General features: G+C 47.9%; 1 protein-coding gene across 1 annotated transcript in view; it reads left to right on the top strand.

The window, feature by feature from the left end:
- LOC106811509 (arachidonate 5-lipoxygenase-like) overlaps positions 1–11,829 on the top strand; it is a gene marked incomplete at its 3' end in the record, with an annotated part of 20,911 nt that overhangs the window by 7,831 nt on the left and 1,251 nt on the right.

The raw sequence follows: 11,829 nt of genomic DNA, 5'->3' as shown, positions 1-11,829 counted from the left end.
AACATCACATGAGCCTCCTCCTTTCTCCCCGCTCCCTGCAGATTCTTACAGAGATTGTAATCAGCCGACACGGGTATACACACAACACCTACCCTCCTCCTTTCCCCACTCCCTGGCAGCTTCCTTACACAGCAGATGTATCATCACACGTATAACATCACATCTACCTCCTCCCTTCCTTCCACCTCTCCCTGCAGCTTCTACAGGAAGATGTATCAGTACACGGGTATAACATCACATCTGTCCTCCTCTCCTTCTCCCCGCTCGCCTGCAGCTTTCTTAAGCAGAAAAGAAAATGTTATTTAAACGACACGGTATTAACATCAACATCTGCCTCCTCCCTTCTCATCCCGCTCCCTGCAGCTTCTTACAGAGTATGTAATCAGTGACACGGTATCTAACATGCACATCGCACTGCCCCCTTCTCCCCACTCCCTGCAGCTTGCTTAACAGAGATTATTACTGACACGGGTAAGAACATCACATCTACCTCCCTCCCTTCTCACCCGCTCCCTGCAGCTTCTTACAGAAAGATGCTATTAGGACACGGATATGACATCACGATCTTCCTCCCATCCCTTCTCCCCGATCACCTGCACTTCTGTACAGAGGCTATCATTGATCAACGGTATAGACATCACATCTACTCCCTTCTCCGCTCCCCTGCACTTTCTCATACAGAGATGTATTACGGACATCGGTATGAACATCACATCTGCCCCCCTTCTCCCCCGCTCCCTGCAGCTCTTAACAGAGAGTATTATGAGCACCGGTAAACATCACACTGCCTCCGTCATCCTCTCCCGCGCTCCCGCACTTCTACAGGAGATGTAATTACTGACACGGGATAACCATCACAATCTACCTCCTCCCTTCTCCCACCGCCCCCAGCTTCTTCATCAAGAAGATGTATTACGGGACACGGTATAGACATCACATCTGCCTTCGCTCCCTTCTCCCCGCTCCCTGCAGCTCTGTACAGAGATGTATACTGGACACGGCTATAAGCATCACATCTGCCCCAGCCCTTACTCCCCGCTCCCGCAATGCTTCTTTACAGAGATGTATCAAGTTGACACGTATAACATCCACGATCTAACTACTCGCCTCTCCCCACTCCCCTGCACTTCCTAAAATGTGTATCAGTGACACGGGGATAGCACATCACATCGTACCTCCTCCCTTCTCCACGCTCGCCTGCAGCCTTCTACATAAGATGTATTCAGTGGACCACGGATAGACATTCACATCTGCCTCCTCCCTTCTGCTCCCGCTGCTCCTGCAGCTTCTTACAGAGATGTATTATTAACTGTACGGGTATAGGACATTACATTCTGCCTCGCTCCGCTTCTCCTGGACCGCTCTCCCTCATCTTCTTACAAGATGTACTCAGTGACACGGTATAACATCACATCTGCCTCCCTCCTTCTCCCCACTCCCTGCAGCTTCTACAGAGATGTATTACTGACACGGGGTATAACATCACATTCTTACCTCCTCAGCTTTCTCCACCGCTTCCTGGCAGCTTCCTTACAGAGATGTATATAGGTGACACGGGTATTAGACGATCACATTCGCCTCTCTCCGCTTCTCCCCGCCGCCTGCATGCTCTTACAGAGATGTATCATTACACTGGTATAACATCACATCTACCTCCTTCCTTCTCGCCCGCTCGCTGCCAGCTTTCTTACAGAGATGTATCAGTGACAGCGGGTAATGACATCAGCATCATACGTCGTCCCCTTCTCCCCGCCCCTGCAGCTTCTTACAGAGATGTATCAGTGACACGGTATAACATCACATCTAGCCTCATCTCCTTCTCCCCGCTGCGCTGCAGCTTATTACAGAGATTATTACTGGACAACGGGAAAGCCATCACATCTTGCCTCCTCCCTTCTCGCCCGGCTCCCTGCAGCTCTACAGAGATGTATCAGTGACACGGTATACGACATTACAACATCTAACATCCTCGTCCTTCTCCCCGCTCTGCAGCTTCTTACAAGAGATTGTATGCCAAGTGACACGGGTATAACATCACATCTGCCTCTCCCTTCTCCACCGCTTCCCTGCAAGCTTCTTACAGAAGATGTAATCAGTGAACACGTAATAACATCACATCTGCCTCCCCCCTCTCCCCGCTCCTGCAGCTTTCTCTACATAAGATGCTTCAGTGCTACACGGGATATGACAATCCACACTCTACTCCTCAGCTTCCTCCACCGCTCCCTGCCTTTTACAGAGATGTATCAGTGACACGGGTATAGACATCACATCTGCCTCCTCCTTCTCCCCGCTCTCCTCAGCTTCGCAGTCACCGAGGAATCACGTGAGATACCTTTTCCAAAGGCAACACTATAGAATGGAGCAGCCATCGGCAAGAAAGTAAGCTCTTCCTATGTCGAAAGCTCTGAAGACCTAGATTGGCGTGCCAAACAAATACCGGACAAGAAGGTGAGCAAACGAAAGCAAGGTCCCAGCGTCGCGCACAGATAGAAGGTTCGCCAAGCCGTCGCGCCCTACCCCAAGCTTAACTGCGGCATACAATCTTCTGTACAATAGTCTGTCTCTATACCCCTGCTGCAACGCCCGGACTACTAATGGATCTCGAAGTTTGCGCAACCAAGCGCAAGGTACTCGGACAGAAGATACGATCATTCAAAGAGTCGAAGATTCATTTGTTTCAGTCAATTCTGAACTTTAAAAGTCGCTTATACATTCACTCTCCACGCGTCTCGTCGAGCTTTGGCTCGCCGTAAGACTGCTCAAACAACCAAAATAGTAAATAGGTATCAATTATAGCACGGCACTGATCGCCGATACGGCATTGATCGGGGGGTCGTTCCAGCAGCAGCAAGGATGAGGTGGAACGTTGCCCATGTACGCTCCGCTGTGACTGCCTGCAGTGTGTGCCCGCTGGCTCTGTTCTTACTGCAGAAGACCGAGGCACATGGTGCCTGTCCGCTATCCAGCTCAATCAAGAAACAGGCGACCCGGACAATCCGTTAGTTTGACCCACCTCTTAAGTCGTGCCGCACATCCACCAAGCTCGGGCGCATGCTGGAACCTGAAGTATCCAGCCGCATCCCGCGTTTTCCTCGTGTTGCTAATGAACTACCCACGACAAACCGCTACTAGCCTCCCTCACGCTAAGGCTATTCTAACTCTTGAACGTCCCTCTGATGAATCAGTCAAACCTTACCGACATGGGTTATATACCCGCGAAATCATCAGCCAAAAACGGTCTCCTATAAATACCATGGCTAATGACATTAAATAGCAGCCAGTATAAATATAAACAAGTATATATAGGATATATATATATACCCGCGTGATAAGAAATGGCGGCATCTTGTTGATGTTCTTCTGCTGTAGGCCACGCCCGTCTCGTCGTCTGCAGGTGTTCGTCTTTGCCGAGCGACGCCCAAATACATGTCGCTGCTCGCCAGAGATCGTGTGTTTAAACAAGCGCAGACGTCCCAGGTTGCATCGAGTCAGCAATAAACGACCACATCATCTCGGTATGATCGTCACACTTGACAGGCGGGGGGTGTGGAGCGGGGTGGGGGCGGGTCCTGCTGGATTACATGTATATCTAATATACTATTGAGTCGTATTGTAATGTATGTATGTATGTAATGAGTGTATGTATTGTAATGTATATTATGTACTAAGAAGGCTAATATAATACCTAGAGTGTACAGAGCCGGAAAAACCGGTGGATGGAAAATAGTGCTTATTTCACGACTAGCATTATTTCTACTCTTGGCCTGCGAGTCAGAATAAAATTTCATGTATTGCATTAAGGACGAGAATTCCCTCGCTCTCTAAAACAACGAGCCAATCGCGCTTGTCAAACGATACTCCTCAATGGTCGGAATATCGGCCTCCTAAACCATGCCCTCCCACACATGCCAAAACGCCCCGCCTTCGAATCCACTCTTCTGCCAGCATCCATATCACCGCGGCTAAGCGTTGGCTTCGTGAAAGTTCGGTATTTTCCGCCGATAAATTTAGTGATGGACGGTGCTCGTTATCATAGGTGACATTCGGAGGCAAATCGCCGCTATGCCCTTAGTCTTCAGTTATCTTTCCAGTAGCACGGCTAACCGCCCGCGGTCATCGGATGGAGCCGGCTCCATCAATTTTTTACACAACGCAGCTCAGTACTAAGTCGTAGTAACAGTACAATTTGGGCATATACATCAATTATCGAGCGTCTCACAAGTGGGTGACGGCAACCGATGTAGCCAGAATGCTACCCGCGTGTAGGCGATGCTGGGCAGAAGTGGATTCGAAGCCGGCGTTAGGGATGTGGAGTGAGGTTTTAGGAGCGCGATATCGGTCAGCCTAGGAGTGATCGTATTGAGCAAACGTTGAGTCTTGTTTGTAGAGAGCATAGGAATTCTTGCTTAATGCAATACCATCGAAATTATTCTAGACTCGCAGGCAAAGTAAGAATAATGGTAGTCGTGAATAGCACTATTTTCCCCAATTTTTTCCGGGGATGCGGGCAGGGATGCTGCGGGGATGCAGGGATGCGGGCAGGGATGCTGCGGGGATGCGGATAAAGAGAAGATGTGCGATGCTTGAGGTTTGTTAGGGAATGGGAAGCGGTTAGGGAGATGCTAAAGGATTATACTACAGGAGGACGAGGAGAGGTAGGAAGAGTATAAGGAGGGAGCTTGCTGAGAAGGAGGCGGAGGTTTGAGGAAGGTGAGAGGCATCAACACAACGTTAGAGGAGGAGGAGGGGAGGAGGAGGAGGAGGAGGAGATTCAGGCAGCTGCAGCACAAAGGGATAAGTGTTTGTTATTAGGGCTTGGTAGGATTGCACAGCTATCGGTGAGTAGCGCAACATATACGCAGAGCTGAGCCGCTCTCTAAGGGAATGATTAGATAAAATAAATAAATAAATAGAACTAAGCAGCATGTTTCATCCGGTCAGGATTCGGATCCGTGTGTATACGCATTATGTTGACAAGATAAGTATAGGATTAATAAGGTCATTTGACAATACAGGCAATAATGTCAACTCGAAATAAATCCTCTACAATTATTAGGCCATTAGTCTATCTCAACTCATACGAATAGTTCACTTTCGCGATCCACACATGTTACGATTCCAGTCGCGTCTACAGGTCTGGCTAGATAATATCGATGCCGGAGAAATCAGCTTCTGAGATTCGAAATATTCATCGTGATATTGGCCGTTATAAAACCCTTATTTCCAAATCCCCGCATTGCCATCCCATTACATGCGAAGCATGCACAATTCGCTGTCTATGCTGAAGAAAATAGCAATATTAGAAATAATGTAGAAAATGGTTTATATTCAGCGAAACCGCCGTTTGGATTGTGTTCACGATTACGATTACCATAAGATCCCATCGTATGAGAAAAAAACGAGAGAGATATGAACGAAAATATCGTAGCAAACGTCCTGGTAATATTTCGTCTGTGTTATGTTCGTAATGCGTGTATACTGCTTGTAATACACTTGAACTGACACTATATATAAATACAAAGTGTCCTTGTGGAGCTATAAACTCGACTACCTATTGCGTGCGTGATCATCATGTCACGTGACAGTATCGATAAAATATATGAAACATTTTCTATTATGGACTATTGATATATATGTATATATGCTCACAACACATACGAATTACCAACTGATGCAAAGTTGCTGACGCAGATATGCACCTGTGGGAAGAAGCACGTGTCGGACTACGTTAAAAGCTCTGTGATTCGATTCTAATTCGTGCGTCTCGCTGTCTCAATGTTTCAGAACTGTTCAAAGTGACGCTACCAAAGGAAAACGGACGACAGTTAGGAATAAAGCTCGTCGGAAAGCGATACGAGCCGGGAATTTATATTTTAGATGTGGTACGTGAATTATTGAATGTGATTAATAATTCAACGCTGAGAAAAGCTTTTCCTGCAATTTTATTAGCTTTCCTCTTTCATGAAACAATCTTATCAGATGGCAGCAGAGGGCAGATATAAATAAAAGCTTGAAAATTACGTTGAATTTGTCCGGTAATTTAACCTCTGCTACGTGCATCGATAGGGAAATTGTATGATACATGAAATACAATAGCGCATGGTAGGTCAATAACTATAATTGCCATGGCAACGTGTTGTGTGGAACTGCTGAAAGAGTAGAATTTCAGTAACGTAATTAAACTGGCGTGAGGCTGGGTAAGTGATAAAACCGGCACAGAGTGATAAATATGAAGCAACCAACCTGTTAAAGAATTTAGAGGCTTTTCTGTTCTCATGCTGCGCTGCGTGGTTAGATTGAAGGGGGTGCTGCCTATCAGAATGGGACGCTTCAGCCGGACGACAGAGTACTGGAAGTAAACGGGTATGATGCAAGGGCAGCTACTCAGGAGGAGACGGCACAGGTTATACAGGTGTGTGTGTGTGTGTGTGTGTGTGCGTGCGTGCGTGCGTGCGTGCGTGCGTGCGTGCGTGCGTGACAAATATTTCAGCAGTCATTTTATCGTAATTATAAAGGCAGGGAGCGGTGGAGGAAGCTGAGGAGTAGAGTGTGGATTGTCATATCCCGTGTAGCACTGAAGCATCTTATGTAGAGAAAGCTGCAGGAGCGGGGAGAGGGGGGAGGCAGATGTGATGTTATTACGTGTTCACTGATTACATCTTCTGTAAGAAGCTTGCAGGGAAGCGGTGGAGAAGGGAGAGGCAGATGTGATGTTATACCCGTGTCACTTGGCATACAATCTCTTGTAAGAAGCTGCAGAGCGGGGAGAAGGACGAGGATGTTAGATGTTGTAATGTCGTATACCGTGTCACTGATACATCTCTGTAGAGCTGCAGGGAGCCGGGCGAGAAGGGAGGAGGCAAGATGTGATGGCTTTCCCGTTGTCCAGTAATAATCTCTGTAATAAGCTGCAGCGCAGCGGGGAGAAGGAGATGAGGCTAGATGTGATGTTATACCGTGTCACTGATACATCTCTGTAAGAAGCTGCAGGGGCGGGGAGAAGGGGACGACGTATGATGCTGATGTCATTACCCGCTGTCACTGATACATCTCTGTAAGAAAGCTGGCAGCGAGCGGGCGAGAAGGAAGGAGGTAGATGTGATGTTATACCAGTGTAATGATACATCTCTGTAAGAGCATGCAGGCGGCGGGGAGAAGCGGAGAGAGGCGAATGTGATCGTCTAATACCCGTGTCACCTATATACATCTCTGTAAGGAAGCTGCCAGGAAGCGGTGGAGAAAGCTGAGGAGGTAAGAATGTGATGTTATACCCCGTGTCAGTAATACATCTCTGTAGAAGCTGCAGGGAGTGGGGAGAAGGAGGGAGGCAGATGTGATGTTATACCGTGTCACTGAGTACATCTTGTAAGAAGATGAGGGAGAGCGGTCCAGGAGAAGCGGAGCGAGGCAGAATGTAATGTCCTATACCCGTACAGTTAATAATACATCTCTGTAAGAAGCTGCAGGAGCAGCGGGAGCAGAAGGGAGGAGGCAGATGTGAATGTCTATCCGTGGTCCACTGAATACATCTTATGTAGAAGGCTGCAGGCGAGCGTGGAGAAGGGAGGAGGTACGATGTGATGTGCTATCCCCGTGTCACTGATACACATTTTAGGAAGTGCAGGGGAGTGGGGAGAGGCGAGTAGTTAGATCGTGGATGTTATACGTGTCAACTTGATACATCTCTGTAAAGAAGCATTGCGGGAGCGGGGAGTAAGGGCTGGGGCAGATGTGATGCTTATAGCCGTGTCCAGTATACATCTCTGTACAGAGCTGCAGGGAGCGGGGAGAAGGGAGCGAAGGCAGATGTGATGTCTATACCGTGTCCCGTAATACATCTTCTTGATGAAGAAGCTGGGGGCGGTGGGAGAAGGGAGGAGGTAGATTGTGATGGTTATCCCGTGTCAGTAATTACATCTCCTGTAGAAGTGCGGGAGCGCGGGAGAGGATGACGGAGGCAGTGTGATGTTTACCGGTGCTCATAATACTCTCTGTTAAGAGCTGCAGGGAGCGGGGGAGAAGGGGGGCAGATGTGATGTTCATACCGATGTCCGTAATACATCTCTGTATGAGAAAGTGCAGGGGAGCGGAGAAGGGAGTAGATGTGATGTCTATACCGTTGATCAATGATAGCCTCTGTACAGAAGTGCAGGTGATCGGGGAGAAGGGATGGGAGGAAGATCGTGATGTCATATCCGTGTCCTAATAGCATCTTTCTGTAAGAAGCTGCAGGGAGCGGGTGAGAAGGGAGGGAGGTAGATGTGATGTTCTTACCCGTGTCAGTAATAATCTCTGTTAAGCAAGCTGCAGGGAGTGGGGAGAAGGGGGCAGTGCGATGTGCATGTTAGATACCGTGTCACTGATTACATACTCTGTAAGAAGCTGCAGGGAGCGGGATGAGAAGGGAGGAGGCAGATGTTGATGTTAATACCGTGTCGTTTAAATAACATTTTCTTTTCTGCTTAAGAAAGCTGCAGGCGAGCGGGGAGAAGGAGAGGAGGACAGATGTGATGTTATACCCGTGTACTGATACATCTTCCTGTAGAAGCTGCAGGGAGAGGTGGAAGGAAGGGAGGAGGTAGATGTGATGTTATACGTGTGATGATACATCTGCTGTGTAAGGAAGCTGCCAGGGAGTGGGGAAAGGAGGAGGGTAGGTGTTGTGTGTATACCCGTGTCGGCTGATTACAATCTCTGTAAGAATCTGCAGGGAGCGGGGAGAAAGGAGGAGGCTCATGTGATGTTATACCCGTGATCAGAATACATCTCCTGTAAGAAGCATGCAGGGAGCGGGGAGAAGGAGGAGGCAGATGTAGATGTATATACCCGTGGTACAGTAATACATCTCTGTAGAGCTGCGGGAGTAGGGGAGGGAGGAGGGATAGTGTTTATACCCGTGTACACTAAATACATCTCTGTAAGAAGCTGCAGGGGAGGCGGGCGAGAAGAGAGCTGGAGGCCAATGTGTGTTCTATATCCGTGTCAGTAATACATCTCTGTAGAAGCTGACAGGGAGCGGGGAGAAGGGAGGAGCGTAGATGTGCATGCTTATACCCGTGTCACTGATACTCTCTGTAAGAAGCTGCAGGACGGCGGGGAGGAAGGAGGAGGCAGATTGATGTTATATACCGTGGTCACTGATACATCTCTTGCTCAGAACCGGACGCCTCACACGACAGCTACGAAACGCTGAATGTCACTAATATTTCAAGTAGTTATTCGGGTAGTCTTCAATAAGTTTAGTCGTAATATGGCGAACATTTTCCTACGAGAATGTAATAAATATTAATAATCCTCTTCTATCGCTTTTAGAGCTACGAGATGTTTCTGGATGACGCCCCTCACCGACAGTTTACAGCTAGTAGTGCACACGTGGCGCACGCAGCGGTAGTGCAGATAGAGGTCGACCGTACTTGTCGGGGTATTCCGTGCAGAGTTTTAGTATGGCGACCCGGCGATTGAGCCTGCAGCGCTTGTCTGCGAATATGCTCGTCCCGTTTGAACAAAATCATTCACGCACTGCCACGACAACACTGACTAATCAGACAGGTAGACGACATTATTACCCTCTCCTCGGATGAAGGAAGACAACGAAACCAATATTGGTTATTGCCTACTAGTTACGGAGTTAGTTAGGTAAACTAGACAAGTTAAGTGTTCGTTTTTTTTCACGGCGTACACGCCATAGTTGTGAAGTTTACGAGCACTTCGTTGCAAGCATTGTTTTTTGAAGCGTCTATCCAACAGATGATGGAGCGTAAGTGGGCTGACTAGGGTAATAGTTTACAAAATAGTCCATTCGTTGTCGTCACTCATACCGTTTCCCTGTAAATCACCGTAGACAACAGATGCCTATATCAGATTAAAAATAATATAACGTCACCACTGACGACGTCAATGCACGCATAGGCGGGCGCATGCGCGCGTGGCCTGCGGTTGGGACTTCACTGACTCGCGGCGAGAGGGAAGTGTTTGAACTTTGAACATGCTTCCTTGATGTCTTTCCAGGGAATTTCCAGTCCTTGACAAGTCGCGCGATGATGGCGCTCTCGGCAGAGTCTGTACCTACGGGCCACGAGGTTCCCACTGCAACACGACGAAACCCGAAGCACCACTACATATACAATACTAATATCTTATATATATATTACATATATATTAGAGAGAGGAGAGATAGAGAGAGAGAGAGAATAGACCAGCTATAACCGATAAGCGATAATATTAAAAACGATTACCGGTGCCCGCTCTTTTAACCCCTGGTTTGAGTCTACTGTTAAGCTAGTTTGTGATAGTATTTCAAACATTTAAATCACACTATAAATGAATAAGGAACGAGCAAAGAGGAGTAAGCGCGGAAAGAGATTCGTGAAAGAGACAGACAGAGATGCCGAGCAGGCGAGAGATGAGCGCGCGAGATAGAGCGCGGAGGAGAGAGACTGCGCAGAAAGACAGCAGAAAGAAATCTGCGGATTCGCGTTGGGAATGAGGAAAGAAAAGAGGAAGAATCTTCATCATGCAATTCTCTCCACTCACATGCACGCACGCCACGCACGCACGCACCTTTGTTTACATACATTAGAGAAGACTCTCGTCGCGCTGCGCAGCATCTTCGCCGCTGGTGTCGGGAATCCGGAATCAGTGGCCAGCACGAAACTCGTAAGTCTGCTTTCTCTAGCAGCTCCTGCTTACGGAACCTTCTGCCTACGTCGTCGTCGCTTGAGGTAGACTGCGGGTGTCAAACCTCTATTGGAAGCGTGAGTGTGGTAGCGCCGAATCCACGGTGTGATCGGGAAGTAGAACGATCCGCTTCGGTGGCGACGTGTATTGCCCATGACGTAATCGACCGTAAACCTATTTCAGCGCGCGGAGTGACCGTCACCATGGATCTGTCCGCGAAAGCAATAGATCTATGGGTCGTTTCAGGGGTGTGGTGGTGCACATGATGTAAGGAAACACACACACGACAGCACCAGCACGCACGCCACGCACGCACGCACGACACGCACGCAACCGCACGCACGCACGCACGCACGCCACGCCACGCACACAACACACCAGCACACACCACACACACACAACACACACACAACACACAACACACAACACCCACACACACACACACAGTATATCGTATACTATATTGGCTAATCTGCTGTGTCGTGTGTTCGTCGTATGTTTGTTTGAATCCTCGCTCTTTTCGCCCTTGGATTTTGTCACTCAATCGCCGCTACTGAAGAATATACTTCAGCAATCACGCACGTCTGGGGCATGGTGCCTTCTGGCTGAGAAAAAATTTAAAAAATGTATTAGTATTAAGATTATATAAGTCAAAAATTCGAAAACAATGACATATTCGTCAATAGATGCGCAGTGCGATACAGCAGATCCACATCACATTAACCGTCGGGAATTACCTGCGTCTCTTGACTGCCCGCCGTATGAGCATATTCAGAATCCCAACGTCTGGCGAGATAGTTCTGGCTCAAACAAAAAAATCTAATTCCATCAAATAGATGGTGCTACGTCTACAGATACCACCCCCCCCCTACCCTCAGCAGATTCCCCGCTCCACTACTGCTCTGAGACAGTACACCGTACTGACACAGATAGTTCAGTGGCCAGTAGCGAATGCTGCCAGTGTTTCTGTTCGTTACCCCAGTGCAGTGTTTTACAAATAATTCAGCTTACATGAAATATTTAACTTTATCTGTGTCACTTACCATGGAGTTTATATTTTAAGACAAACACTTTGCTCGGATTCTACGGGATTATACTTTCTCGCTGTCATATCATAATAAATGTACCAATGATTGTCTCTATAACTAC

Source organism: Priapulus caudatus, unplaced genomic scaffold (assembly GCF_000485595.1).
Source record: "Priapulus caudatus unplaced genomic scaffold, Priapulus_caudatus-5.0.1 Scaffold547, whole genome shotgun sequence".
Lineage (NCBI taxonomy): Eukaryota > Metazoa > Priapulida > Priapulimorpha > Priapulimorphida > Priapulidae > Priapulus > Priapulus caudatus.
The sequence above is the reverse complement of the archived record's forward strand: the minus strand, read 5'-3'. Positions and strand labels throughout refer to the sequence as shown.